Source organism: Oryctolagus cuniculus, chromosome 9 (genome assembly GCF_964237555.1).
Source record: "Oryctolagus cuniculus chromosome 9, mOryCun1.1, whole genome shotgun sequence".
Classification (NCBI taxonomy): domain Eukaryota; kingdom Metazoa; phylum Chordata; class Mammalia; order Lagomorpha; family Leporidae; genus Oryctolagus; species Oryctolagus cuniculus.
Window position 1 is genome coordinate 59,084,321 of NC_091440.1, and position 25,734 is coordinate 59,110,054.

Here is a 25,734-nt window from a genome sequence, read left to right on the forward strand (position 1 = left end):
CATCTGTTGCTCTGGAAAACTAATGAGAAGTCCTTGGAAATTATAACAAAACTTCTGATTGCTACAATCTGTTAATGGAGCTGGGGGATTGTTCTCAGTGTGTCTGTTTGGCTAGGCAATGGTATCCAGTTATTTAAGCAAACACTAACCTAGATGTTTCTGGAAAGCCATTTTGGAAACTTCTACAATTAGTTGGTTGTAAGCAATGGAAAGTGCCCTCCCTAAAGTTTCTGGGCCTCATCCAATCAGTTGACAGGCAGTAAAGGCAAAGCCGAGTTTTCCTGGGAAATATATTCTGTCCCATTAGTGTAGCATCAACATAAAATATGTATGTACAGAATTCATTTTGAAAAGTCTTCTCTTTCATTTCATTATCCAGTGACATCAAATCTACCTTATAAATGCCTCTGCAATGAGGGTAGCAGGGAGCATAGCAAGAGAGGAAGGAGTTTGCATCTATTAGGCTTGGTCGCCAATTAGATGCACTAGAGAAAGGAAGAAGAGCAAAGGATGACTCCAAGATTTTCTATTAAATAATGACTGTATAGAGATATCTCCAATTGAGAAATTAAACACAGAGAAAAAAACATTTTTTAAAAAGAGGTGGATTTAACTTTAAAATTTTGATCTTTAGGTGTCGGTGAGTTTGCTAAGAGAAAACACATAGTGAATTTTTGACTTCAGAGAATTCTGGGTTAGGAATAAAAATATGAGAACCCATTAGGCTGTGTGCATTAACCTAGGACAAAAAGGAGGTGAAAAAAATCTTGGTAAGATTCCAGGAAACATGAAGGGAAGTTGATCAGGAAATGTCAAGGAGATCAAGAAAAAGCAGTTGAGACTAACTAGAGTTTTATTTTCTTCTTTTTTGTTTCTATAGAAAGGTCCAGGGTCCGCCGTCAGGATGGCCAAGCGGTCTAACATGCTGCGATCAGAAAGGTCCAATGCTGAAGTGACAAAAGGTAAGATTTCAAAATTGCCCATCAGTGTCAAAAACAAAGAAGTTATGTGGTGAGGTGAGCAAGAGAATTTCAGTGGAACAGAAGCCAGAAGGCATCTGACTGAAGAATGTGTAACTGGGGATTGTGATTATACTGTTGAGGGGAAGAAGAGAAGCAGTTCTACCTAGAAGACAGCATGCTTTCAAGGAAGAATGTGCATTTTAACCACAGGACAGCCTGCAACATAAAATTGTGCATTTCTTTCTTTCTTTCCTTTAACTAGAGCTGAATCTTTCTAAAATATATTTACAAGCTAAAGACAAAGAAAGATGGGGACAGGTGTTCATAATTTGAGAAATGCTTCAATAGTCTGTAAAAGATCCAAAAATCCCCAAAATTATATTTATCTGTGTATCTCTCTCTAGATATACTATTTTATTTTTAAAGAATTATTTATTTATGATTTGAAAGGTAGAGTTACAGAGAAGCAGAGCAGAGAGAGAGATTGAGAGATCTTCTATCTGCTGGTTCACTCCCTAGATGGCTGCAACGGCTGGAGCTGTGTGGTTCAGAAGCCAGGAGCCAGGAGCTTCTTCCAGGTCTCCCACATGAGTGCAGGGCCCCAAGGACTTGGGCCATCCTCTGCTGCTTTCCCAGGCCATAGAAGAGAGATGGATCAGAAGTAGAGTAGCCGGGACTTGAACTGGTGCCCATACAGGAGGCCAGCACCCCTTGCTGTGGCTTTATCCACTACGCCACAGCGCCAGCCCTTCTAGATATACTATTAAGTGTAAGGGCTTTTTTTTTTTTTTTCCTGGGGAGAAGAAACCAGTCTTTGAAAGGTCTCTAACACACACCTGTGAAAGTTTGATTGAATTGATAATTAATGAGATAATCATGGGGATCTGTGGCAGAAAATAAAAGGATCAAAGGAATCTTCAAAGATTACGTGAAAGGAGGGAGGAACTATTTTATACCAGGTAGAATAATATTTACATCTAACAACATACAGGTTTTTACAGACCCCCATGTGGACCGCACTGAATATATTCAGAGTCCCCAGTTAACTCTGAGATGACAATGTGTTAGTTTCAAAGCCTACCCAGCATTCTGAAAAACCTGTCAGCATATTAAGCACCAGGCCAATTACATATGCTTGATGAAAATCTCTTATTTTTGAAAAAGAGAGAACTCTATTATGAATTTATAGACTCTTTCTCTTGTTTTCCCCTGACTTTATATCCCAAACAAACGCCTTCTGATAATTGTGACCATTAATGAATTTCCTCACTCACAGAATAGTTTGAAAAAAGGCAGTGAATTTTAGTCTGGTGTCTAGTCTCAGTCTCTGAGAAGGTCGTGTGCAAGAGATGAGCTGCACTTATTTTTTAAAAATTTTTGCAAGCTTTTCTCTTAATGAGGGTCTGGAGAAACAGCTAAGATGAAATTGTAATGGGAGGTATTCCATCCTGAAAGATTAACATAGAAACAAGTACTAAACCAAACAAACCACAAATATTTAAGCTGTAAAATGAATGAAAAATATATTCTAAATCTATATTAAAAGTAATGTCATGTAGCTGTATAAAGCTCTAGTGAGGGTTATGGAATGAATCTTTAATGGTATCATTTACGCTTGTCCCAATGCACTATGTTCACAATGAGAACTGCCTACAAATCTTGATGTACCATTTTATTGCACAGAAAACTGGCCACCATCTCACAGAGCAGCAATTGTAAATTAGAAATATATTCTGTTTGGTTTGAGCACAACACATTTGGAAATTTATGAAGTTGCATAAAAGCACACAAAAGCATTTCGGAGACAGTTTAGTCCTGTGTCTTTCTTCTGGTTTTGGGATTCAGAGAAGGGGGAAGTGGAGCTGCTGACTGTGCTGTTACTTCATCAAGAGTCTCTCAGAGCAAGTGTACCTCAGTACAGCGTCCCACTCCTCATTACTCAGCTGGTAATCACTCCAGCATTCCCCTAATGGGCACTCGTAGAGATTACCTGATGGCTGCAAAACCTGAATCCTTAAAACAGTAACTCACTACATGAGCATGGTGAGGTATGTTCCCATCCTTCTTAATATTTGGCCACATTTTAAGCAAACAAGACCTTCTTGTAAGTATGATATTACATGGCAGACACAATAAACTTCTGAATCAAATTTTCACAATAAAATTTGCTTGTTTAAAAAAATGTTTTTCAGCAGTTATTTTTCCTCTTGATTTGGATCAATATATTAAAGATCTTGATTATATTTTTAATTAGTAAAGTGGGAAATTTCTCTTTCCCTGGTTCCATTTTGCTAAAAATGATGCTGTATCTGGTTAGTTTGGTCCTAAATTATGTACTGATAAAAATCTTGAAGAATGGGCTTGACTTTCATTAATTCTCTTCAGTATTCTTTGTACTTAATATTGTTTTATTTCAAATCAAATAGAAAATTTAACAATCTATTTTCTAGATATTCTTCCTGATTTATGGCAATCATATGAACTAAGTATTCAAGACGGGATAGTAGGTAGTTAAGAATGATAACTATATTTTATTTTTACAAATTAAATTCAAATTCGATATGAAAAATGTACCTAGATTAAATAGACTCAAGCTTTACTTTCTTCTTAAAAAATTGAGTTTCAAATAATTAGAAAGTACAAGAGGGCAGAAAAATTATTGTCACCGAGAGGAGAATGCTACAAATTAAAAGATAGAATTGGGAAAAAAAAGGGAAATTTTTAGTAGTTGGAAAGATTCATTTTCTTTTTTTTTTTTGACAGGCAGAGTGGACAGTGAGAGAGAGAGACAGAGAGAAAGGTCTTCCTTTTGCCGTTGGTTCACCCTCCAATGGCCGCCACGGCCTGCATGCTGCGGCCGGCGCACCGTGCTGATCCGATGACAGGAGCCAGATGCTTATTCTGGTCTCCCATGGGGTGCAGGGCCCAAGCACTTGGGCCATCCTCCACTGCACTCCCTGGCCACAGCAGAGAGCTGGCCTGGAAGAGGGGCAACCGGGACTAGAACCCGGTGTGCCGGCGCCGCTAGGCGGAGGATTAGCCTAGTGAGCCACGGCGCCGGCCTGGAAAGATTCATTTTCAAATACCACTTCTAACTTGAGAACTAGTGGGGAAATTATAGAGAAATATAAGGTGACTGAAACTGGTCAGTAATTCCCACTATATACACACAAAGCAGGGATCCGTGCTAAATGTATATTTTAACACCTGACTATGAAGGTGACCGTATTGATGCAAAGAACTGCTCATATCTCGGGTAGAAGGTGCTTGAAGTTATTAAGCAGAACATGGTTGAATATAATAAAATATGATATCCAATATCAAGAATTCTTGAAATTGAATAGGTTCACTCTATATCATACCAAAATATGCCACTCTGATATAAGCATAATTTTGTGCTCAAGACAATTGAGAAAAAGCAGACATGGGATGAGACCTCAGCCCTCCCCTATTCCTCTTGTAAAGGTGTTTCCTCAGTCTTTTCACACAACCTCATTTAATATTTTTAATAGAAAACCTTTATTTAATAAATATAAATTTCCAAAGTACAACTTTTGGATTATAGCAATTCTTCCCACCATAACCACCCTCCCACATGCAAACCATCCCATCTTCTACTCCCTCTCCCATCCCATTCTTCATTAAGATTCATTTTTAATTATCTTTATATACAGAAGATCAACTTTATACTGAGTAAATATTTCAACAGTTTGCACCCACACAGACACACAAACTATAAAGTACTGTTTGAAGAATAGTTTTACCATTAATTCTCATAGTATTTCTCTTTTCTCTTTTCTTGTTCTTTCATTCAGACAGTATCTGTATAAGCCCCAGTTCTAACTATTTCTTTGAGTTACTCATCACTGCACACGTATGTTTGCTTACACATTAACAACTGTGTTTACCCTGTTCAGCTGTCTTGTCAGTTTAAATTTTAGAATTCAAGTGAAAAACCTGGGAGTGTAGAAGTGAATATTTTTCTCCTCCCCTCTCTTACAGATTCTTCAGGACTTTGAAATTTTCCACCTACCAGAAATCTGGTAAAGATGTTTGAACAAAATTACTGATGTGTTTTAGATGTTACACTACATAAGGGTTGATGCAGGTCTTGTTTGTAATGCCATAGAAACACTCTAGTCCTATAGCATGATATTGATTTTTCCTTTGAAGAATGACCCAACCTCAGAATATAGGATCTTTAGCTGCCAAACATATATTAATGATTGTCTGACTTCTGAAATCACTATGGTTACTCAGTTGCTTATGCACAAGTAAAAACAATATTTATTTTGGAGCAGTTTTATAGAAATTGAGGAATTGTTTAGGAATCAGCAGAAAGAGAAAAGGGAAAAGTGATAGGGAGAGGTTAGAAATTGAAGTTCGTTGACAAAGTTCACATGACTTCAATGAACCTATTTTTTCTGTTCAACTGTTGAAATCTTTACTTAATATATACTAAATTGATCTTCTGTATATAAAGATAATTGAAAATGAATCTTAATATGAATGGAATGGGAGAGGGAGCGGGAGTTGGGAGGGTTGCAGGTGGGAGGGAAGTTATGGGGGGAAAAGCCATTGTAATCCATAAGCTGTACTTTGGAAATTTATATTTGCTAAATAAAAGTTAAAAAATGGAAAAAATATAAAAGTATTCTTAAATTTAAAAAAATTAAGTTAAACAAGTTTTATGTATTTCCTATATACAGATTTAGGAACATGACGGTACTTCCCTCCCTTCCACCCATGCTCCAAACCTTCTTCCTTCTCCTTCTCCAATTCTCTTAATTTTTACAGAAATATACTTTCAGTTTGCTTAATGATAAGGTTAACCCTACACTAAGTAAAATAATTCAACAAATAGTATGAAGAAAAAAAATTGTTCCTCAACAGAAAGACTATAAATATTCACTGAATCTCAGATCCTACAATGTTCATATTTTGAGTAATTATTCAAGAATTAATAAGCTTCCTATTTTTTCTATTACAAGCTCATTTAATATTATTTTAGAAAAATATGCTATTTTTCTCCTGATTTTACTTAGCTAACATAATTCCTATATGCCCCAAATTAATTGTTGAATAAACTACCTTGCAAATGCTTCCATCTGGTTTCATAAATGAAATAATTAAGGAATAGTTTTTTGATAATGAAAAAGTAATATATTAGAATTAAATATCTAAATAAATTAGTGCAATTAATGCAATGCATTTTAAAGCACACTCATATTTCACATTATCTATGATAGACAACTTCTAACTAAGATGGCCCCCATTGGTCATCCTTATCTTTTAATCCTTTTCTTCTGGGTTCAGACTGAATCTAATGACTTCTGTCTAATACACAGAATACAGCAAAAGTGACCGTATGACATTTTTGAAATTTTATTTGAAGTTGTTACCATCTTGCTTGTCATCACTCACTCTTGCAGACTTGCTCTCAGAGAAGCTAGTAGCCATACCATAAGCTGCCTTAGGAAGATACTTGCATGACAAGGAACTGACCCTTAGCCAGTGAAGATGTCCAGCCTATCATTAGCTACTTGGAGTGAACATGGAAACACGTCTTCCTCCAGTTGAACCTTAAGAGTCTTGCAGCCCAATCAATACCTCATGAGAAACCCTGAACTATAGACATCAAAGACCAAACTAGATTCCTTTTTAATTTTTTTAACTTGAGAGACAGAGAGAGAGGGTGGTATAGATAAAGAGGGAATGCTCCCATATGTTGGTTCACTCCCAAAATGCCCACAATGGCCAGGGTAGGGCTGGAACCAAAGCTGGTAGCTGGGAATTCAATCCAGATCTCTGACATGGGTGACAGGAACCCAACTACCTGTGAGCCACCATTGCTGCCTCCCAGGTTCTACATTAGCTGGAAGCTGGAGTCAGAAGCCAAAGTTAAAATCAAACCCAGGTACTCTAGATCTAGGACATGGGCATCTTAACCACTAGATCCCCATCACCTCAATTTCTAATCCACAAAAACTTTGATATAATAAATGGTGTTTTAAGTCAGTATGTTTTGGGTTAATTTGATATGTAGCAATAGATATATAATACGTCATCTAAAAATAGCATTCATCTCAGATCATTCTTATGAAATTCTGGTACCTGGGAAAAATTGTTTTGTGTCCCCAGTGGGAACATTTGTACAAAATACCTGTATGCAGATAATACTTGGCTAAATTTATAATTAAAGAAATTCTTAAGAAGAAGAGATCCAGTCAAGGTAAAGTGCAAAGCCTGAGTGATACAAAACAGTAAGAAAGGGAAAATGTGCTTGCTTTTACATAGTGGAATTGTGGTGGTGGAAATACACGGGAGATCCATCTGCAAGGATTTCCCAGGGAATGTACACTGGCTCTTACCACAATAATTCACACATTTTTTAATAGCTGTTGTTTCTGAATATGTAAGAATTTCATCAAGTAATGAAGAAGGAAATCAAGAAGGAATTTTGAGATCTTATTTACTGGCTTTTCATTGGGAGAACCATGTAAACTAAACACTTTATATGTCATTTGCTGTTTTTAATGTGTGCTGTCCAGCCTTAAATGTCTATAGTGACTCAAGCACAATAAATGCCCCATTCTTGTTTAGATGATGTTTGAGTGTCAAGAATATAGAATAACTATAATTAATATTTAATGACTGAAGTTTGATGCCTTGTATCTAGTCACCTAATCCAAGGAGGAAAAAGAACTCATTACACTAAGAAAGGTCTTCATTCATGAGTCACTAATCAGAAGTCTTAAGGGGAAAAAATGAAATTTGAAAAGATAAGTAAATTGGAATTGTGGGATGACTACAATTTTATTTCAAGGTAATATTTCTTTACATTTTCACCATGTCATGCCCTTAATGTAACTTTAGCATGAAAATCCCTAGACATAAGTAAAAAGGATTTTGGGTACTTCAAAATTTCAAAAACGCAACTGAAAAAGAAAATCTCCTAATTAGCGACCTGACATTATTTTGCAAAGATTCATGGGATAAAATAACAACCCTCATATCTTTTCTCTCCTTAACAGTCTTAAGCCATTAGAGAAACAGAGATGGTTTAAGGGCTCTTAACACCTAGATTTGCCAGATCCGGTCACTATTAATTCTAATGTGTTTTCTGTTAACACATCAAATCAAAGGACTTGAAATAACAGACCCTGAGCTCTCTGCTTCCCAGGAATATGTCTATATACTCTGCTTCACAGGAATATGTCTATATACTCTGCACTTCTGAAGTCATTTTCAGAGATTATTTATTAAAGATTGTATTGAGTATGTAATGAAGTTTAAGGAAAGTTTTTTTAGTTAGTTACTTAATACAAAACACCTTGCCACTTTAAACTTCAGATTAATTAAATATCTGCTATTGCAAAGTCTGCTTTTATTTTGTCCCACTACCACAAAGCTCATAAAACTCCCTCGCCTATAATTTCCTAGCTTATTCATTTATATACTTATTTTGAAGTGTTTTTACAGGAGACTTTCTACTGAACCTTGGTCTGTGTCTCTATAAAGATTTAGAGTAACATCAGTGTTTTATAAGCAAAACAGTGGTGATCTTCCATAATGCACACAACACAACAATGAGTAACCCTCAGTAATCTTTCTCTGGCACGACCTCCAATCTTAGGGTTCTGGAGCTTTAAAGCTATCCATCAACGTTGTATGACAAGCAGCAGAATCTGGGATTTGGTGTGACCTTGTACCAGCAATCATACCCTTAGCACACTTTCTGTCTCCCCTTAGAACACAGGCGAGCTCTTTACTTCACTTTTGACAGCAGTAGGAAGATAGTGATTAAGATCAATATGTCAGAAGTCAAAAGGAAAAGTTATTCTCAAAAAGAAAGCAGAATCAAAGCCACAGTGAGAAGGCATTCTAAAAATCGTCTGTGTTTGCCGTTTCCTTCTTAAGATGCTTTTCTGAATGAGGCAAATATCTATATGATTAATAAGAACAACAGGAAGCTCTTACAAATCCATAAAATAGAGGATAGAATTATTAATGACAAAATTATTCCTAATTTTATATTTAAAATTCTCTAAGTATTTGTTTACAGGTAATTAAGTTTATATGATGAGAAACTGAATGCCTAAGTGTCTCAAGTCATTCTTAAGTATCAGAAATTATTAAGAAATTTAAAATTATAATAATTAAAAGACATTTTCTTTTTAACCTACTAGACTCTTAAAACCTAGTTAGCAGGCCTCCTCACGGCTCATTAGGCTAATCCCCCACCTTGCGGCGCCGGTACCCCGGGTTCTAGTCCCGGTCGGGGCACCGGATTCTGTCCCGGTTGCCCCTCTTCCAGGCCAGCTCTCTGCTGTGGCCAGGGAGTGCAGTGGAGGATGGCCCAAGTGCTTGGGCCCTGCAACCCATGGGAGACCAGGAGAAGCACCTGGCTCCTGGCTTCAGATCAGCGTGGTGCGCCGGCCGCGGCGGCCATTGGAGGGTGAACCAATGGCAAAAGGAAGACCTTTCTGTCTGTCTCTCTCTCACTGTCCACTCTGTCTGTCAAAAATAAAAAAAAAAAAAAACCTAGTTAGCAAAGGCCAGCTCCACGGCTTACTTGGCTAATCCTGCGCCTGTGGCGCTGGCACCCTTGGTTCTGGTCCCGGTTTCGGGCGTCGGATTCTGTCCTGGTTGATCCTCTTCCAGTCCAGCTCTCTGCTGTGGCCCAGGAGTGCAGTGGAGGATGGCCCAAGTCCTTGGGCCCTGCACCCCATGGGAGACCAGGAGAAGCACCTGGCTCCTGGCTTCAGATCAGCGTGGTGCGCCGGCCGCGGCGGCCATTGGAGGGTGAACCAATGGCAAAGGAAGACCTTTCTGTCTCTGTCTCTCTCTCTCTCACTGTCCACTCTGTCAAAAAAAAAAAAAAAAAAAAAAACTAGTTAGCAAAGGCCAGCTCCACGGCTTACTTGGCTAATCCTGCGCCTGCGGCGCTGGCACCCTGGGTTCTGGTCCCGGTTTCGGGCGTCGGATTCTGTCCTGGTTGATCCTCTTCCAGTCCAGCTCTCTGCTGTGGCCCAGGAGTGCAGTGGAGGATGGCCCAAGTGCTTGGGCCCTGCGCCCACATGGGAGACCAGGAGGAAGCACCTGGCTCCTGGCTCCAGATCGGCACAGTGCACTGGCCGCAGCGCGCCGGCCTTGGCAGCCATTTGGGGGGTGAACCAACGGAAGGAAGACCTTTCTGTCTCTCTCTCTCACTGTCTTACTCTGCCTGTCAAAAAAAAAAAAAAACCTATTTAGCAAAAATACTAGATTATCCCCCCTCTTTTATCTTCCATGGTCTCACCCTTCATCACCAGGGCTGGAATCTCTCTCAGATGCTCTAGAGAGAGGGAGATGGCAAATGGATGATGTAAATATACATATTTTCCATCCCTTTTACCCATTTCTATGCCACCTACTTAGTCCAAGGTCCACCATTTCTCACTGAACTCCTTTTGCCACAGCTAAAGAAAGACCATTCTCCAGCCTCTTCTTCACAATGCCCTTTCCCACCTCATCCCTTACCATGCCCACAATTCCTTTCTGCTCTCCATGCTTCAGCCACACTTTCACCTCACAATAGTTGCTTCCACTACTCATCTTATCTCTTCTTTCAATTGCTTTTCTTCGTACAAAATTCTGTCCTTAGCTCACAAATCCCCAAATGCTTTTGGTTGAATTCCCATCAAAATAACATTTTTAGGATAGGAGTAGTGGCACAGCATGTTAAGCTACCTCTTGGGACACATGCATCTCACATGAGATTGCCACATCCAGTCCCAGCTACTTTGTTTCTTAATTTTTTAAAAATTGTATGTAAGGTAAACAAATTTCATGTATTTCATGTATACACATTCAGGAACACAGTGACACTTCCCACCCTACCGTCCCTCTCACACATGCCCCACCCTTCCTCATCCTTCTTCTCTTAGTCCTTCTCTTAATTTTTACAATGATCTATGTTCAGTTTACTTTATACTCAAAAGATTAACCCTACACTAATTAAAGATTTCAAAAATAGTAGAGACAAGGATGGAAAACAATCATTACATCTCAAAATGGTTTATTTCACCAAGTATAATGGCTTTCAGTTACATCCATTTTCTTGCAAAAGACAGCACTTCACTCTTTTTTATGGCTGAGTAGTATTCAATCACACACACACACACACACACACACAACAAAGATAAAGCCAAAGGCATTAAAATACCAGATTTCAAGACATACTACAGGGCAGCTATAATCAAAACAGTACGGTACTGGCACAAAAATAGACATGCAGGCCAATGGAACAGGATAGAAACTCCAGAAATCAATCCACACGTATAAAATCAACTAATCCTCAACAAAGGACAATCTCTTCAACACATGATGCTGGAAAAATTGGTTCCTGTGTGCAGTTGTATGAAGCAAAACCCCTACATTACACTTTTTACAAAAAAACTCAAAACAGATCACAGATCTAAATCTATGACCCAATACCATAAAATTACTAGAGGCGAGCATTGGGGACTCTCTGCAAGACATTGGCATAAGAAAAGACGTCTTGGACAAGACCCCAGAAGCACAGGCAATCAAAGCCAAAGCTGACAAATGGAATTACTTAAAGCTGAGAAGTTTCTGCACTGCTGAAGAAACATTCAGCAAAGCAAGGAGACAACCAACAGAATGGGAGAATGTATTTGCACACTATGCAACTGATAATGTGTGGTGGAATGAGAAGGCCATGCCAAGATGACCACTGGCAACAGAAACTGCCTGGCAACAGGCTGTGATTGGATGGTTTCAGAAACCACACAGCAACAGAGCCTGACTGACAACAGGTCGTGACTGGATGGCTTCAGAAACCACATGATAACAGAGCCTGCCTGGCAACAGGCTGTGATTGGATGGCTTTGGAAACTGCCTGGCAACAAGCTGTGATTGGTTCGGGCATAGACTGCTCCTTGAGTGGATTGGCTGCCTTGGCTATATAAGCTGCTGTAGCAACTGAAATAAACAAATCTGCAGGCTGCTCGCCTTTGGCCTGCTTTCATCCTGCTCCCTGATTCCGTGCGGTGACTCCATGCCTCGCCTCCACCATGCTCCTCCTCTCAGAACAATTCACAGCAACAATAAAGGATTAATATTCAGAACCTAAAGCTCAATGAACTCAAAAACAACAAAACATGCCAGTTAAGAAATGGGTAACAGAATTTAACAGGCATTTTTCAAAAGAGGAGATTCAAATGGCCAACAGTCATGTGAAAATTCTCTGGATCACTTGCCATCAGGAAAATGGGAATCAAAACCACAATGAGGTTTCACCTAACCCCCAGTTAGAATGGCTCTCATATAGAAATCAACAAACACCTGCTGGCAAGGATGTGGGGAAAAAACTGCCCTAAGCCAATGTTGATGGGAGTGTAAACTAGTACATTCATTGTGGAGTACAATACAGAGATATCTAAGAAAGCTGAAAATAGATATACCATATGACCCAACAATCCCACTCCTGGGAATTTACTCAAAGGAAATGAAATCAGAATATGAAAGTTTTCTGTGCCCCTAGATTTAGTGCAGCTCAATTCAGAAAAGCTAACATATGGAATCAGCCCATCAGCCACATCAGCTGATGCCTGGGTAAAGATATTGTGGTATATACATATAGTATGGAATACTACTTAGCCAATAAAATAATGAAATGCTGTCTTTTGCAACAAAATGGATGTAACTGGAAACCATTATACTTACTGAAATAAGCCATCCCAAAAAGACAAAATACCATATATTTTCCCTGATCTGTGGTAATTAATAGAGTATCAAAAACATAATGTATAGGAGTGAACTGACGTTTTGAAATGTGAGGTTTTACCACCTTTGTTTCTACTATTGATGAACAGTGTTTTCTTCTTCTTAATATTTCTTTAACTCTTTAATTAGTGGAGTTATTCTTTTAAGTATAAAGTAAACTGAAAGTAGATCATTGTAAAAAATAAGAGTAGGAATAAGAGAAGGAGGATAAGGAATGGTGTGCATGAGGGAAGGTAAGGTGTGAAGTATCACTATGTTCCTAAATCTGCATAACTGAATTACCCAAAATGTGTTTACCTTACATAAAATAATTTATATAAAAAAAGATGAGTTGGTTTTGTCATTTCATTCTGGTCACATCTGAGGCTAGCACTCCTTGATTTTGAGTTAGTATTAACAGAAACTTCTATTCATTTCCTTTTTGAATTAATTTCACATTTTTCCATTTTAAAGTCTTAGCTTCCTCCTCAGCCTCTCTTATCTTAAGACACAAGTTTTCTTCAAATTGAATTGGATGATGCCCAGAAAACTGGGTCTAAAAAGAGGTAGACAGTCACCAAATACAAAACCTAAAAATTTAAAACTAAAAAGAATTCAGCAAGAAAAAAAAAGATTACACAAGTAGTTTTCATTTATGAACCTCCCTCCTAAATGATACTGACTACGCAGTGATTAAGGTTGACAGACATAGTAACTATCTAAAAATGTTGTAAAGCATCCATGATTGAGGAGTGTGAGAAGTATTTCGAAGTAGAATTCAAGGGATGAAGTAAAGAGACAGTAAAATACCTGCTTTTTTTCTGGAAATACTTTGAGAATGGAGTTGTTAGAATAAGAAATCAAGTTCTGCAAGGAAAAAAGATAAACAAATAACAAAAAATCATTTGTTGCTCCTAATTACATAGAACAGAATTCTCTCAAGGCTAAGTAGTGAAGGATAGCCCTACAATCCCCAAATAATCTATTGGACTGGTAGAATTACTTGATTTTTTTTACATCTGAATTTTCAAATTCAATCAATTTCCAGCCAGCATTCCTACTTTGCCATCTGCTTCTAAAAGAAAACTTAACAGAAATCTGTGGCGGATGAGGTTTGTTTTGATTCTTTTCAATCTAAGATTTAGTGAATCATGTCTAGGCTAAATTCCAGGTTGAATGGATCATCAAAACACAGCATCATCCCCGCATGTTTTCTTAACTTCAGAGTTGAGCATGTCGCCTTTCTTGATGCATTCTTTGAACCATAGAAATAGATTTACAATGCTGAAAAGCATCCTAATAGCACATGCAGTACTGCTTCCTAAGTAAACAGGCAGTTAACAGGTATTTCAACACTGTTCATCTCAACCAAGTACCAAATTCTCTGCTGTGTTAACCCTAATACCTTTTGAAATTTTGTTTACTCTAAGTTTGCTGGAGCTTATGCAAATGAATTTTACGTAATTTGTGTAGAAAATTCTGGTTCATGTTGACATATAAGGATGAAGAAACTTCACACATTCATTATTCTGATATCATGAGTTCAAATTATGTGACTGGGCTATTAGAATTCACTATTATGTTACAATAAATTTCCATACAGCAATAATTATTTTGTTTTCCCTATGTATTAAATATGCAGTTTCCATTGAAGTTTGGAAGAAAAAGGAATAAAAACAATGCTCAGAATGACAAAAAGATGGTAAAATTATAATACCTAACAATTGAGGCAAAAATAATATGAGGTTCAATTGACAAACGATACAAAAGAAGTAGCTGGTACATTAAAAGAATTCAATAAATAATATTTCACAATTTTATTAGACTCAAAACACTAAAAATTCTGATTTTTAGCTTTTAAACGAACACCTAAAGCAATGAAATGCTCTCCTTTTGCACACAAAAGCTATAATTCATTTAGGTAAAGTAAAATCCATTTGGAATCTAACAGTGGGGCTGGGTGTTTAGTGCAGGAGTTAAGACACCTTTTGGGGTGCCTACATCCTGTATAACAGTGTCTGGATTCAAGTACTGGTTCCACTTCTAATTCCAGCTTCCCGGTAATGTACACAAAAGCATTTTTCATGGGCAGTGCACTATTTGCTTCCCATATAATTGGAAGATAAGGGAGTAAAGAATAAAGGAATTCTTACTATTATTTTTTCTTCCTTAAAGCCTTATGAGGTTAAAAGTAGAAAGAGCTAAAAAAAAAAAATCTGAAATAGTATACATTTAACTCTGGTTACCATTAGATATGAAAACAGTTGAGAATATCAGTGATTGTTATGCATATATATATTAATAAACACAATGTGTATGTAACATCTACATGAAAGCAAACTGCAGTATATAAGATCATTTTGGATTAATGAATTGATTAATAATTAAATATTTATTCATTCTAAGAAATTACATCAGACTTCCATTAAGATCATAGATATATTAAAGTTAGTTAATATTTTCATCCTAAAATATCATTCAAAATCCTTCTAAATAGTTTCTGTATTTATTATATATTATAATTTAAAATATCAACTTATCAGTATTTTTAAAATGACTTCTAAATAGCGATATTACCACTACTACATTTAACATAATTCAAATAGCATTCATTCATGCCAAAGATTCCTAGGTATTTAAGTAGAATTTATATGTTTTCATAATAATTATCAAATCCAAGAAAATTAGTTAGGTAAATTAAACTGGTCATCCCCATTTTTTTTCTATTTCAAGTTAACATTGTGATATGATTCAAATATGATGAGCACTTGTGTCAATGACTATATTGTAAATTAGTATAGTTCTCACTTGAAATAGGAACTATTGTCCCAATGCCTACATTTAAGATAAATATATTTCTCATCTGAAATGGCAGCTTGATATAAAGTTTGCTAAAGTATTTTAAAATTTTTCCAAATTAAAAACAAATAATTATGAAATAGTGGAAATGTTTCACCGATAGGAATGTAATAAAGACACATCAATGGCTCACTTCTGGTCTCTCAGAAATATCATACCATGACCTTTTCCCCACTTGATTCTCTGAAGTTCTTTCTAAATACATTTTGCATTGACATAATTCACTTCTCTTTATACCCAATCGTTGTCAGTCCAGCTTTTGTACTTACTCTTAGTCTTGCTTGTCTTTCTTCTACAGATTTCTACAACAGCTATAAATAAGCAGGGCTTGGAAGACAAGAAAAAGAAGATCAAATTGGTTCAGCAACAAGCTTTTGGTTCCCTTTCTCTGTTGCTTATAGAGGATTTAGCTGGTTTTGTCATTTTCCTCCTGTGCTATAGACCATGAAAACAAAACCTTTAAAGTTCAAATGCACAAACTTGGCTGGAGAAACAAATAAAGAATTGACTTGTTTCAGCAATGCAATGTTAATTGGCATCTCAGAGGTTCAGTTTTCATCAGAAGGGCTATTGGCACTGATCCTGCCAGTAAATTTGAAAAAAAAAAGGGAAAAAAAAGAAAAAAATTCATGAGGACATTAAAAGAGTGAGAGAAAGAGAAAGAAGATGCTAAGAAAGCTGGCTGGTTGAATAAGGAAAAGTTCAAACCTTTTCAAAATTAGTTCACAGTCAGATGGTTCCTTGGGCTTTCATATTTTCGGAGAGAATTCTCCAGAGTCTCTCAAATTTCTACACATCTTACAAGCAGTACGCTGATGAGTTTCATACTAGTCTATTGTTTCCAGTATATTTGTATATAGAACAGCCAAGGGTGATTACAAACTGTCTTCTTGCAGATCATAAGGTAGATTTGTTACTGTCTATATGTCAAAGATAATGTCTCCCTCTGGGACAATGTTTAAGCAAGTTTGCTGGTGGCTCATTATAAAAATTGGGGTTTTGTTAGCTTGGGTTCCTCAGATAAGACACAAACACATTGTCTCAATAGCATTCTTATCTGTCTGCATTGCCCTGTGGTACCTGAAGAGCATGGAGATCTAGTGGAAACATGAAGCTCATGCTTCCTAGTGCAACATGAGTAATAACTCCTTTGTCTGATCTAGGAGCCTCATGTTTTCTATCAGCATTTATGAAGTTACAGCTGACTAACTTCTCAACTAGCAAGCAGAGTAAAATCAGAGACCCTTCACAGTTCTTGCTACCATATTCCAATCATTTCTGAACACCCAATGCACCTGCTTTCCTCAAGCCTCACAGAAATTTAAAATTTTCCCATAAGGAGATGTTGACTTGGTGACAATGTTATTTATTCATTAGTTGCTCACATTATTTAATCTAGAAATAGCACACCAATAAGACATTAAGAATGCCAAGAAACCTTTAGTGAAATATGTATAGTACCTACCATATTGAATATATTCTATACAGTGATTCTGTCTCTTCTGGTTTCTGTTGATATACTAGTACTGATCAGAAGAGATTTGAACTGGCACACAAAAATAATCAGCAAAATATATTGGGAAAATTGTCTAGGTAGAATTTTCCACCACTGTTAATAAATTCTTCCCATTTATAAATAGTCAAAGAGATGAGTGATCACCAGACTGACACTCAGCTGGTACACAGACAGATGTACCGTCCAGATGATTGCACTAGACGCATTATGAGTACCAGTCGCTCATGGCTAGCATCTCCCCTGACTGGTCTTACAACCAAACTGTCTTTGGTATTTGATATCACATTCCCTTTGGACAACAACACTGTTTCTAAGTGGGACATTCAGAATTTTATATATATATATATATATGTGTGTGTGTGTGTGTGTGTGTGTGTGTGTGTGTATGTATGTATGTATGTATATAAACCAGGATCTCTTACAACAATTCATCTAAACAAAGTCTTTCCTAGTGTAAGGAGAATCTAGGAAGTATCAGAAAATTGGCCAAAGATCTCAAATAGAATTAGCAACCCACAGCAACCAGGAATAGTTCTGCTTAAGAGGAATTACTACTTATTATGGAACTAAGGTTGTATATGGTAGACTCAAAATGACTAAAGCTGCTAAATTTTGCCAATACTAGTACTAGTACTAGATCTGTACACTTTTAGGATAAAAAAGAAAGTGTAAGAGATTGGTGGACTAAAACTACTTGAAATTAATAAATTATTTCTGCTAATTATTGACTCAAAGAATAAAATTAACTTAAACCTAGATATAACTAAAAATTGCAAGCTACATACTAGGCAAAGATAATTATTTGCAGCAATCTTGAGAAAGTTACTTCTTAATTTTATTTCAGTTATACAAGTTTTATGTGTTTCATATATAAGGTTTAGGAACATAGTGATACTTCCCACACTACCCTCCCTCCTACCCATACTCCAACCCCTCCTCCTCCTCCCTCTTCCTTTTCCACTCCTAATTTTTACAAAGATCTACTTTCAGTGTACTTAATTATCATAAAGTTAACCCTACACTAAGTATGAGTTCAACAAATAGTATGTAAAAAAAAAAAACACTGTTCCTCAGCAGAAGTGACAAAGTCTATAAACAATCATTGAATCTCAAAGTGTCCATTTCACTCTAATACATTACATTGTAGTTATTCTAATAGTTATCTCTATTAACCCATAATTTACAAACAAAGGTTGCTACCTCTTATACTTCAAAGAGCTAAAGAGGGCAGAACACTAGTTTAAGCCCACATTCCCAAAGCCTAGTTTGATCATTTTTGAAATTAACCTACATAGAGTATGAAGATATGAAGAAAGGATAGGCAAAGTACTTAGCACAGTATCATACATATAGCAAATAACTGAATGCTATTATTGCTGAGAAATTTATTAAGGTAGAAAATTGTCAGCCATATTTGTGTCAAATTTTACTTGAACACAAGCCTGCTTCATTAATTCAATAAATATTTTTCAAATGCTCGCCTCTATACAGACACTGGAAATGTTGTAGGCTGGATATTCACAAAGAAACTTAACTCTCAGTGAGCTTATTATTTAGTAGAGCAAGCTCCTATCCACTGGGTTACTCCTGAAAAGCCCACAATGAGTAGGGCTGGGCCAAGGCTGAAGCCAGGAGCCAGGAACTCAATCCAGGTCTCCCTGGTAGCAGGAATCCAGTTACAGGAGTTATCACCGCTGAAGGTGGAGCCAGGATTCAAGACTGGGAATCTAATCCAGACACTTTGATATGAGATGCAGGCATCTTAACCAATAGGCTAAATCCCTGCTGCCTCGCACTTGGGCAATATGAATGGCCAGAAATGGCAACATCCTGAGAAACCAGCAATTTCAGCACACATTCTTAGTCCTGTTGTTTGACACTACCAAAGACAGAATTAACTTCTGTAGCTGATTTACCTTCCTCCTGAGACTAGCCTCCAGCAATGAATCAAATTGTGATATCTTCCTCTCTGAGTTTGTCAACACTCAAGAAAGAAAGGGCAAACTGTACTATTTTTCCTAAATTACTATCTGTACATCCAAAATGAATGAAGAAAGAATGTGCTTCAGGAATATATTCCCTGTTCAATCAAATTTGAAGTAAAGTAGCTTTTGACTTCACAAACTTCCTGAACCGTCTATGACTAGGTAAACAGGCTGTAAATAAAATCATTTAAGCTACTTATTATGATCCAAAGGTACATCTCAAGCTCCCTTGAGGTTCTCTGCCTGTAATACCTGCATAAAGTTTGCAGCCAACTCAAAGGTAAAGCAAATCCCCCAGAAATCAGAGCATTGGAAGAGAATGCTAATTACCTTGGGGAAGTTAATGTTGTAAAGCCACATTTCATCCTCTCCATCTCCCTACAATCTCTAAAAAAAGAGATTTGAAAAAGAACATACTCTGTCCTTTGTCCACTTTTTGAACTGAAACAACTTCCAGTTTGCTAAGAATTAAAATAGCAAACAACAGAGAAGAGATAAGTAGATCATTAAGTCTTTCATAGCTACAAAAGCAACAGTGGAAAGCCACATCCTCCTATAGTGTACAACTGCAAGTACAGGGCATAAAAACACATATTTAGATTTACTTAGGCCCATTTTTCTATAAATAAGACTAAATTGTGTAAACATATCACTGAGCTGGAGCCAACATTTACTTTCTTTCCAAGGAGACCCAAAATTTCTACCAACAGACAACCAACACAGGGAGATCCTCAAACATCCAAATTGTCACAGGAATTTAATGTATAACCTTAGAAGTGATTTCCTTATAACTCTAGGGTATCAATAAATTGAAGGTTTGTAGAAGTGACAAAACTGGATACTTTAAGACAATGCTACCTGAGCTACCAATAGCAAATTGAGATGCTAAAAAATATTTTATACATCTGATTTTTTTTTCTTCTTTAAAAAAGTTTAGGATTGTTTCATCTCCTTATAGGCAGCAAAACCCATAAACATCAGATCATTTGTCCTGATATCTTGGAGCAAAGCTATTGCTCTTGTGAGCACAGAAGATGCTGAAGCAGACTTGGTGAATTAGAGGAGATGAATTGCGCCCAAGTCAGAGCATACCCATCACTGCCAATGATTTAGGTCCCTAAACGTTTGCCTCTTTAAAACACCTTGAGTAGATGAATATCTGTGTTTACCTATGAGGTTTACACCACAGGATTCCTGAAGGGAAATGAAACAGTAGAAAGCAAGCCTGATTAATTCTGATGTGAGGGGCATTCTATGCAATGGAAATTAAATCTCAGAGCCTTGGGGACTGTTAGTTTCTTCAGTTCTTGAATAAAATTGGAGGTTGCAGAGGCTTTTGTAAGAAATGCAGTCTCTGACTTTTAGAGGAAAAAGGTTAAATGCTTTGTTTCTTTTTTCCTCAACAGTTATTCTTTTAATAATCTTAGACTTTTCACAGGAATTTTCTTGAAAAGCTTTCATTTCCATGATAGGTATGGAAATGTGCTCTTTTAAAAAGTAAAATGTTCTCTAAGTGCTTGTCTATACAAGAGAAACACACCCTTTCAAGGAGAAATAAGGTGGCCTCTCTTTGCATAGAGGAAGGCATCTAACATTTTGGGGAAAACATCATGTGCCCCAGCTATATATGTTAATCTTAGTAATTCAATAAGTTAATATGGGTAACAAATATTGATGCAGTAAAATACACTATCCTGACAGTGTCAAGTGACCACTCCATTAGAACCAGTGTGGCTACTCTTATTATCTTTCTTATTAGCACTGGTAGATGTAAAGACAGTAGTAGTATTTAGGCATATGTCTCAGAGCCATAGGATAGGCACATTAGATAAATCATTTCCAATCCTCACAATGATGCTGATGTGTACTATTATTCTCACTTTATAAACGGGGATTCAGAGTTTAAGCAAGAGTTTGATACCTTATAAAAAGTTCCGCTTGAGGAAACAAGCTGCACAAAGAGAAAACTCAGCCCAGAAGGAACCTGTGGGGTAAACTGCACCAAGGCCATCTCCCAAGGTGGTGGAGCAGTTATATATCCTAAGTCTATAAATTGGAATTTTGCTTTTCCAAGACTTAGCTGAATTCATTTTCAAACACAAGGAAATATTATAATTCTACCGTTGTCAAATCTCTGTCTATTGATAGAGTTCATCTAAGAGCTGAGGTATAGCGTTCTCTTGTGAGAAAGCCCAACAGGGAAGGGAAGTGCCTGGACCCTAGCCGATCACTCAAACTGGCATTCACTAAGACAAGTCAATTTCTTTTTGATCTTTGGCAATTGTGCCATACTGGTAAGTGCTTTAATCTACTTCTCTGTGCAGCCACAGTAATTTGGTTCTCTGAACTTGTCCACGTGTAAAGATCAAACATTATTTCTCTCATCATGTTTCAAGCACTCTGCTAATCTTTCTGAGTCTTGCCTCCATAGTTACAAACACAGATACTTCTATGTTCTCTCCTGAGAATCATCCTAGATTTTCGTGAATCTGGGAATACTATCCATAAAGCGAATCCAGAGAAATCCAGTAGCTTAATTTGTGTGCAGCTGCCCCGACCTCATCTTCTGTGAAGCTAATGCAGAGGCATATTAAACAAGATGAACACATGATACCCTTTGATAACAGAAGTGATCTCCACCCCTCCCACCATGCTGTCTCCCACTCACCACTTCCTCCCTAAAAATTCTCTGCTCTGGATAGTGCCAATATAGAATCGGGTGAGAATAAGAATGCAAGCATTATAGATTATGAAGAAATGCTATAAAGAGGATTTGAAGCTAATTGGACTTAAGGAATGCTGGAACAAGTTTCAGCTTTGAGGTCAAAGCACAGACCAAATCCTGCAGCTACAGTTTTCCAGACAGTTTGCCTATTAAAATTTTTCTTTACCTTTAGATATGTCAATGTACTCACTTGAGAAGGGCACCATAACACCGTAATTACAAGAGTTTTGTGAGCATTAAATATTAACTAAAGATAATGCTTTTATAGAGTTTTCATATGTCAGGTACTATTTGAAAGGCTTTATGCATAATAACTTATTTAATCCTTACCTAACCACATTAACATATGTTACCATTCTCGACGTTATAGCATTAAGAGTGTGGAGGTATTAAGGAAATTGTTCAAGGACACATGACAATTAAGTGACAGAGCTTGGATTTTGTCCCCCAGGGAGTTTTGTTTTTGAGTCCATATTTCTAAGCACTCCACAAGATTGCTTCTCTACCAACATTCCTCCACTAACTGGCCATATCACTGGTTGTCTAAAACATGATCCTTTGGAGTAAAAGTGGCACTATAATAACAACACTGACACAGAAAGTATAAACAGATTTTCAGGAAAACCAGAACACAGAGCATGTTCCTAATCTTGTGTCATTCAATACCGCACATTGCCCATAATATCTCAAATGGGAGAAAGAAACAAAAGCAATGATAACAACAAAAAAATGGTGATTTAATGTGCAGAACTAAGGCACAGGTGCACTTATTCTGTTGAATCCAAAAATCAGAGATTTATATTAACAGTATAAGAAACCAAAATTAAGCTATTTCTTTCATTACTAGTGGCCAACATCTATATCAAATTTCTCTCCCACTACCAACCTACAATCACAATTCTCCACTTTTGTTCTCCCACCATTCACCCACAGAAATGTTTCTCAGCATCTTTGCAAATCACACCCGTCTTCAACCAACAGAAAAATCAATCCAGGTCTGCACCTCCACTGCCTTTAAAGCCCTTCCTCATTCTTTTCTTTTCTAATGATAAAGCATCATTTATCATCCAATGGCTACCTTCTCCTTCTTCTCAGAGTCCAGAGGTGGCAACAGGAGAGCTTCACAATGAGAAGCAAAAAGGTGCTCTTTGGTTATCACTGTTGTATTTTACTTTCCAAGCACAGCTCACATTTATTTAAGCTACATTGCAACATTGATGACTCACAATCTGTCTGGCACTCAAAATAAATCAACCGACATCAATCAATGCATATGTATTGAACACCTATTTTAAGTGTACAGGAGTCTGACCTTCATTTTTACACTGTCAACTATTCCCCATTGTGCTGATGAACAGTTTGCTTTTCTCTCCAAGCCCCCTCTACTTTGCCTTTGCTCTCGCTGACCTTCATTTAGGTCTTGACTTCCTGCCCAGATCAACGTGAATCTTCTGAATTCTGATCCAGCTTTTCTGTATGTTGGCCACTCTCCTATGTCTGATGCAAGTAGAAAATGCAGCTAATCTTTTCATTATTGGTTCTCCATCTTGCGCAGGAATGACTCACAATCCGGAGTGTAAGAATGGAGGTCGATGGAAATATCCTCTATACAGTAAGTGCCAACATTGCAAAAACAACCTCTAAAAACAGTGGCTTCACACAGTAAGTATTCATTGTCTCACCTACATTCTATGGGACCAGTATCACAGCAGCTCTGATGGGTGGATGTGGTTCGAGATCTCTCATGAAGTAGTAGTCGAGATTTCTGCCAGGGATTCAGTCTTCTGACAGCTCAACAGGCAAGTTGAAAGCTCATGTCCAAAATAATTCATGCGGCTGTTGTCTAGAGGTCTCAGTCCCTTATCATGTGGATTTCTTTATAAGAAGGCATGAACATCCTCAGGGCATGGCAGTTATCTTCCTATAGAGACTGATCTAAAAGAGCAAAACAAAAGAAAGTCACCATGTGTTTTTATGATTTAAACACATGTGTGCTATTCACTAGAAGCACTATTCACTAGACAGCACTGAGTCAAGTCCCCCAGTCCAGGAAGAGGAGTAATGGGCCCCACCTTCTAGGGAGAAGATGTCAAAGAATATGCAAATCTATTTCAAAACCATCTTGACAAGATTAGTCACGCTTCTCCAAAGAAACAGGACCAATAAGTCGCATACACAGGAAAACACATACACATACTTATCCGTAACCCAGAAATAGACTTATTATAAGGAACGGTTGCACATGATGACAGAGGCTGGCTTGTCCAAGATCTGCAGACCTGATATCTCCCTTCAAATCAGAAAGTTGAACCGTGCATTAGAAACAGGAAGAGCTGATGTCCTGGTTCAAATGCTACCAATAAGCAGGAAAACTCTATCTTAACTCAGAAGAGGTACAGCCTTTTGTTCTACCCAGGCCTTCAGGTCACTGGATAAGTCTCATTCACCCAGCATCTCATTTATTCAACTTCACTAATTTTAGTGAAAATTTCACCCAAAAACACCCTCACAGAAACATCCAGAATAATGTTTTGCCAACTGTTAGGCACCTGTAGCCCAAAGTGACCCACAAAATTAACCATCACAGTCAACCTTCAAACAATTAATCAATAATGACAGAGTTGTGTTGTTCCTCTAGAATTTCATTAATTTACTAACCTGTTCTCTGGAAAACAATATCCTGTGCTTGAGCGGAATATTAAAACTTACTAACTACTTCTCAAAAGCTTTTTACATTTGAATTTCACAATATCTGTGATGAGAAAACTAAGGTTCAGAGAGGTGAAGTAAATACTCACAACTAACTGAAAGTGCAAAATTAAAAACCTAAGGAGAAGTGCTGGTTCTACAACCATGGAATTTTCCTTCATGCAACCTTTTATTTGTGGGATTGTATCAGTGGTTTCTCATAATGTCAACTGCAGTCAAATTCTTTTTGTAAGTAATTGTATTCAGAGGATATGAGTGAATCTGCCAGATAGAAGAAGACATTGGAACATGCCTGTTCTGTCTACTTTTCTCACCTTCAGGGACCTTTGGGACCACCAAGCATCTATCTGTGAGTCCTGAATTGAAATCTAGTAGCCCAGGTCATATTCATGTCCATCTCAAAAATCAGGCTTTGTGGCAGGAACTGAAAGCCTGTTTCTCAAGTCAGGAAGGGCTGCTATTGTTATTGTCATTTTAATTTCACTCAGATGGTCACCTCACTCTTGGCTTTGAAAGCAGCTCCAGGAAAAAAAATGAGTTTAGATTTAGAAGGCAGTGTATTGCACTGTGACTTATCTTGGATCAAATGCACTCACACCTTTGCATACAAGTTATAACACTTCTGCAGCTGAACTCTCTTCAGTTTTCTGTGTTGTAAAAAGAGATTTACTAAAAGAAAGTAGGATGCCAGAACAAGAAATGGTTTTGGAAAGGTACTTGGCAAAGTGAATGGGAACATAATTTAGGATGTCTGACTACATTACTTTTTATAATTAGAACATTTCATGATTAGAAATGGTTGATTATAAAACCTCAGCAGCCTGTCAGCCAGATACCTCCAAAAGCTTTAAAAAAGAGGAATTTTTAATCTCAAAAAAAGCCCCACCTCCACAAAATTAAGATAAAATAACACTCCTATGTCCCAAGTGAGAGAAGAACAGAGGTTCCCAAAAAGTCAAGCTAAAATCAATATACTCAGCTCCTATTGTCTACTACAGGTATGGGCTGCACTTGATATTACCTCTCTCTAACTTCTTCCTGCTCAGGATCACTTAATGACATCCTGTCATTGCAAGCAGTCCAAAGCACCAATGGCTCCCTATTGCCTGCAGCACAAATTTCAATATCTGATCCAGCATACTGGAACCCCAGTCATAGTTGCCATCACACAGGAGGCCTGGCTTAGAATCTTGACTCCTGGCTCACAGA

The 25,734-nt window shown here is 37.3% G+C and overlaps 1 pseudogene; it reads left to right on the top strand.

The window, feature by feature from the left end:
• LOC100355542 (splicing factor 3A subunit 1-like) overlaps window positions 1–25,734 on the top strand; it is a 33,046-nt pseudogene that overhangs the window by 4,237 nt on the left and 3,075 nt on the right.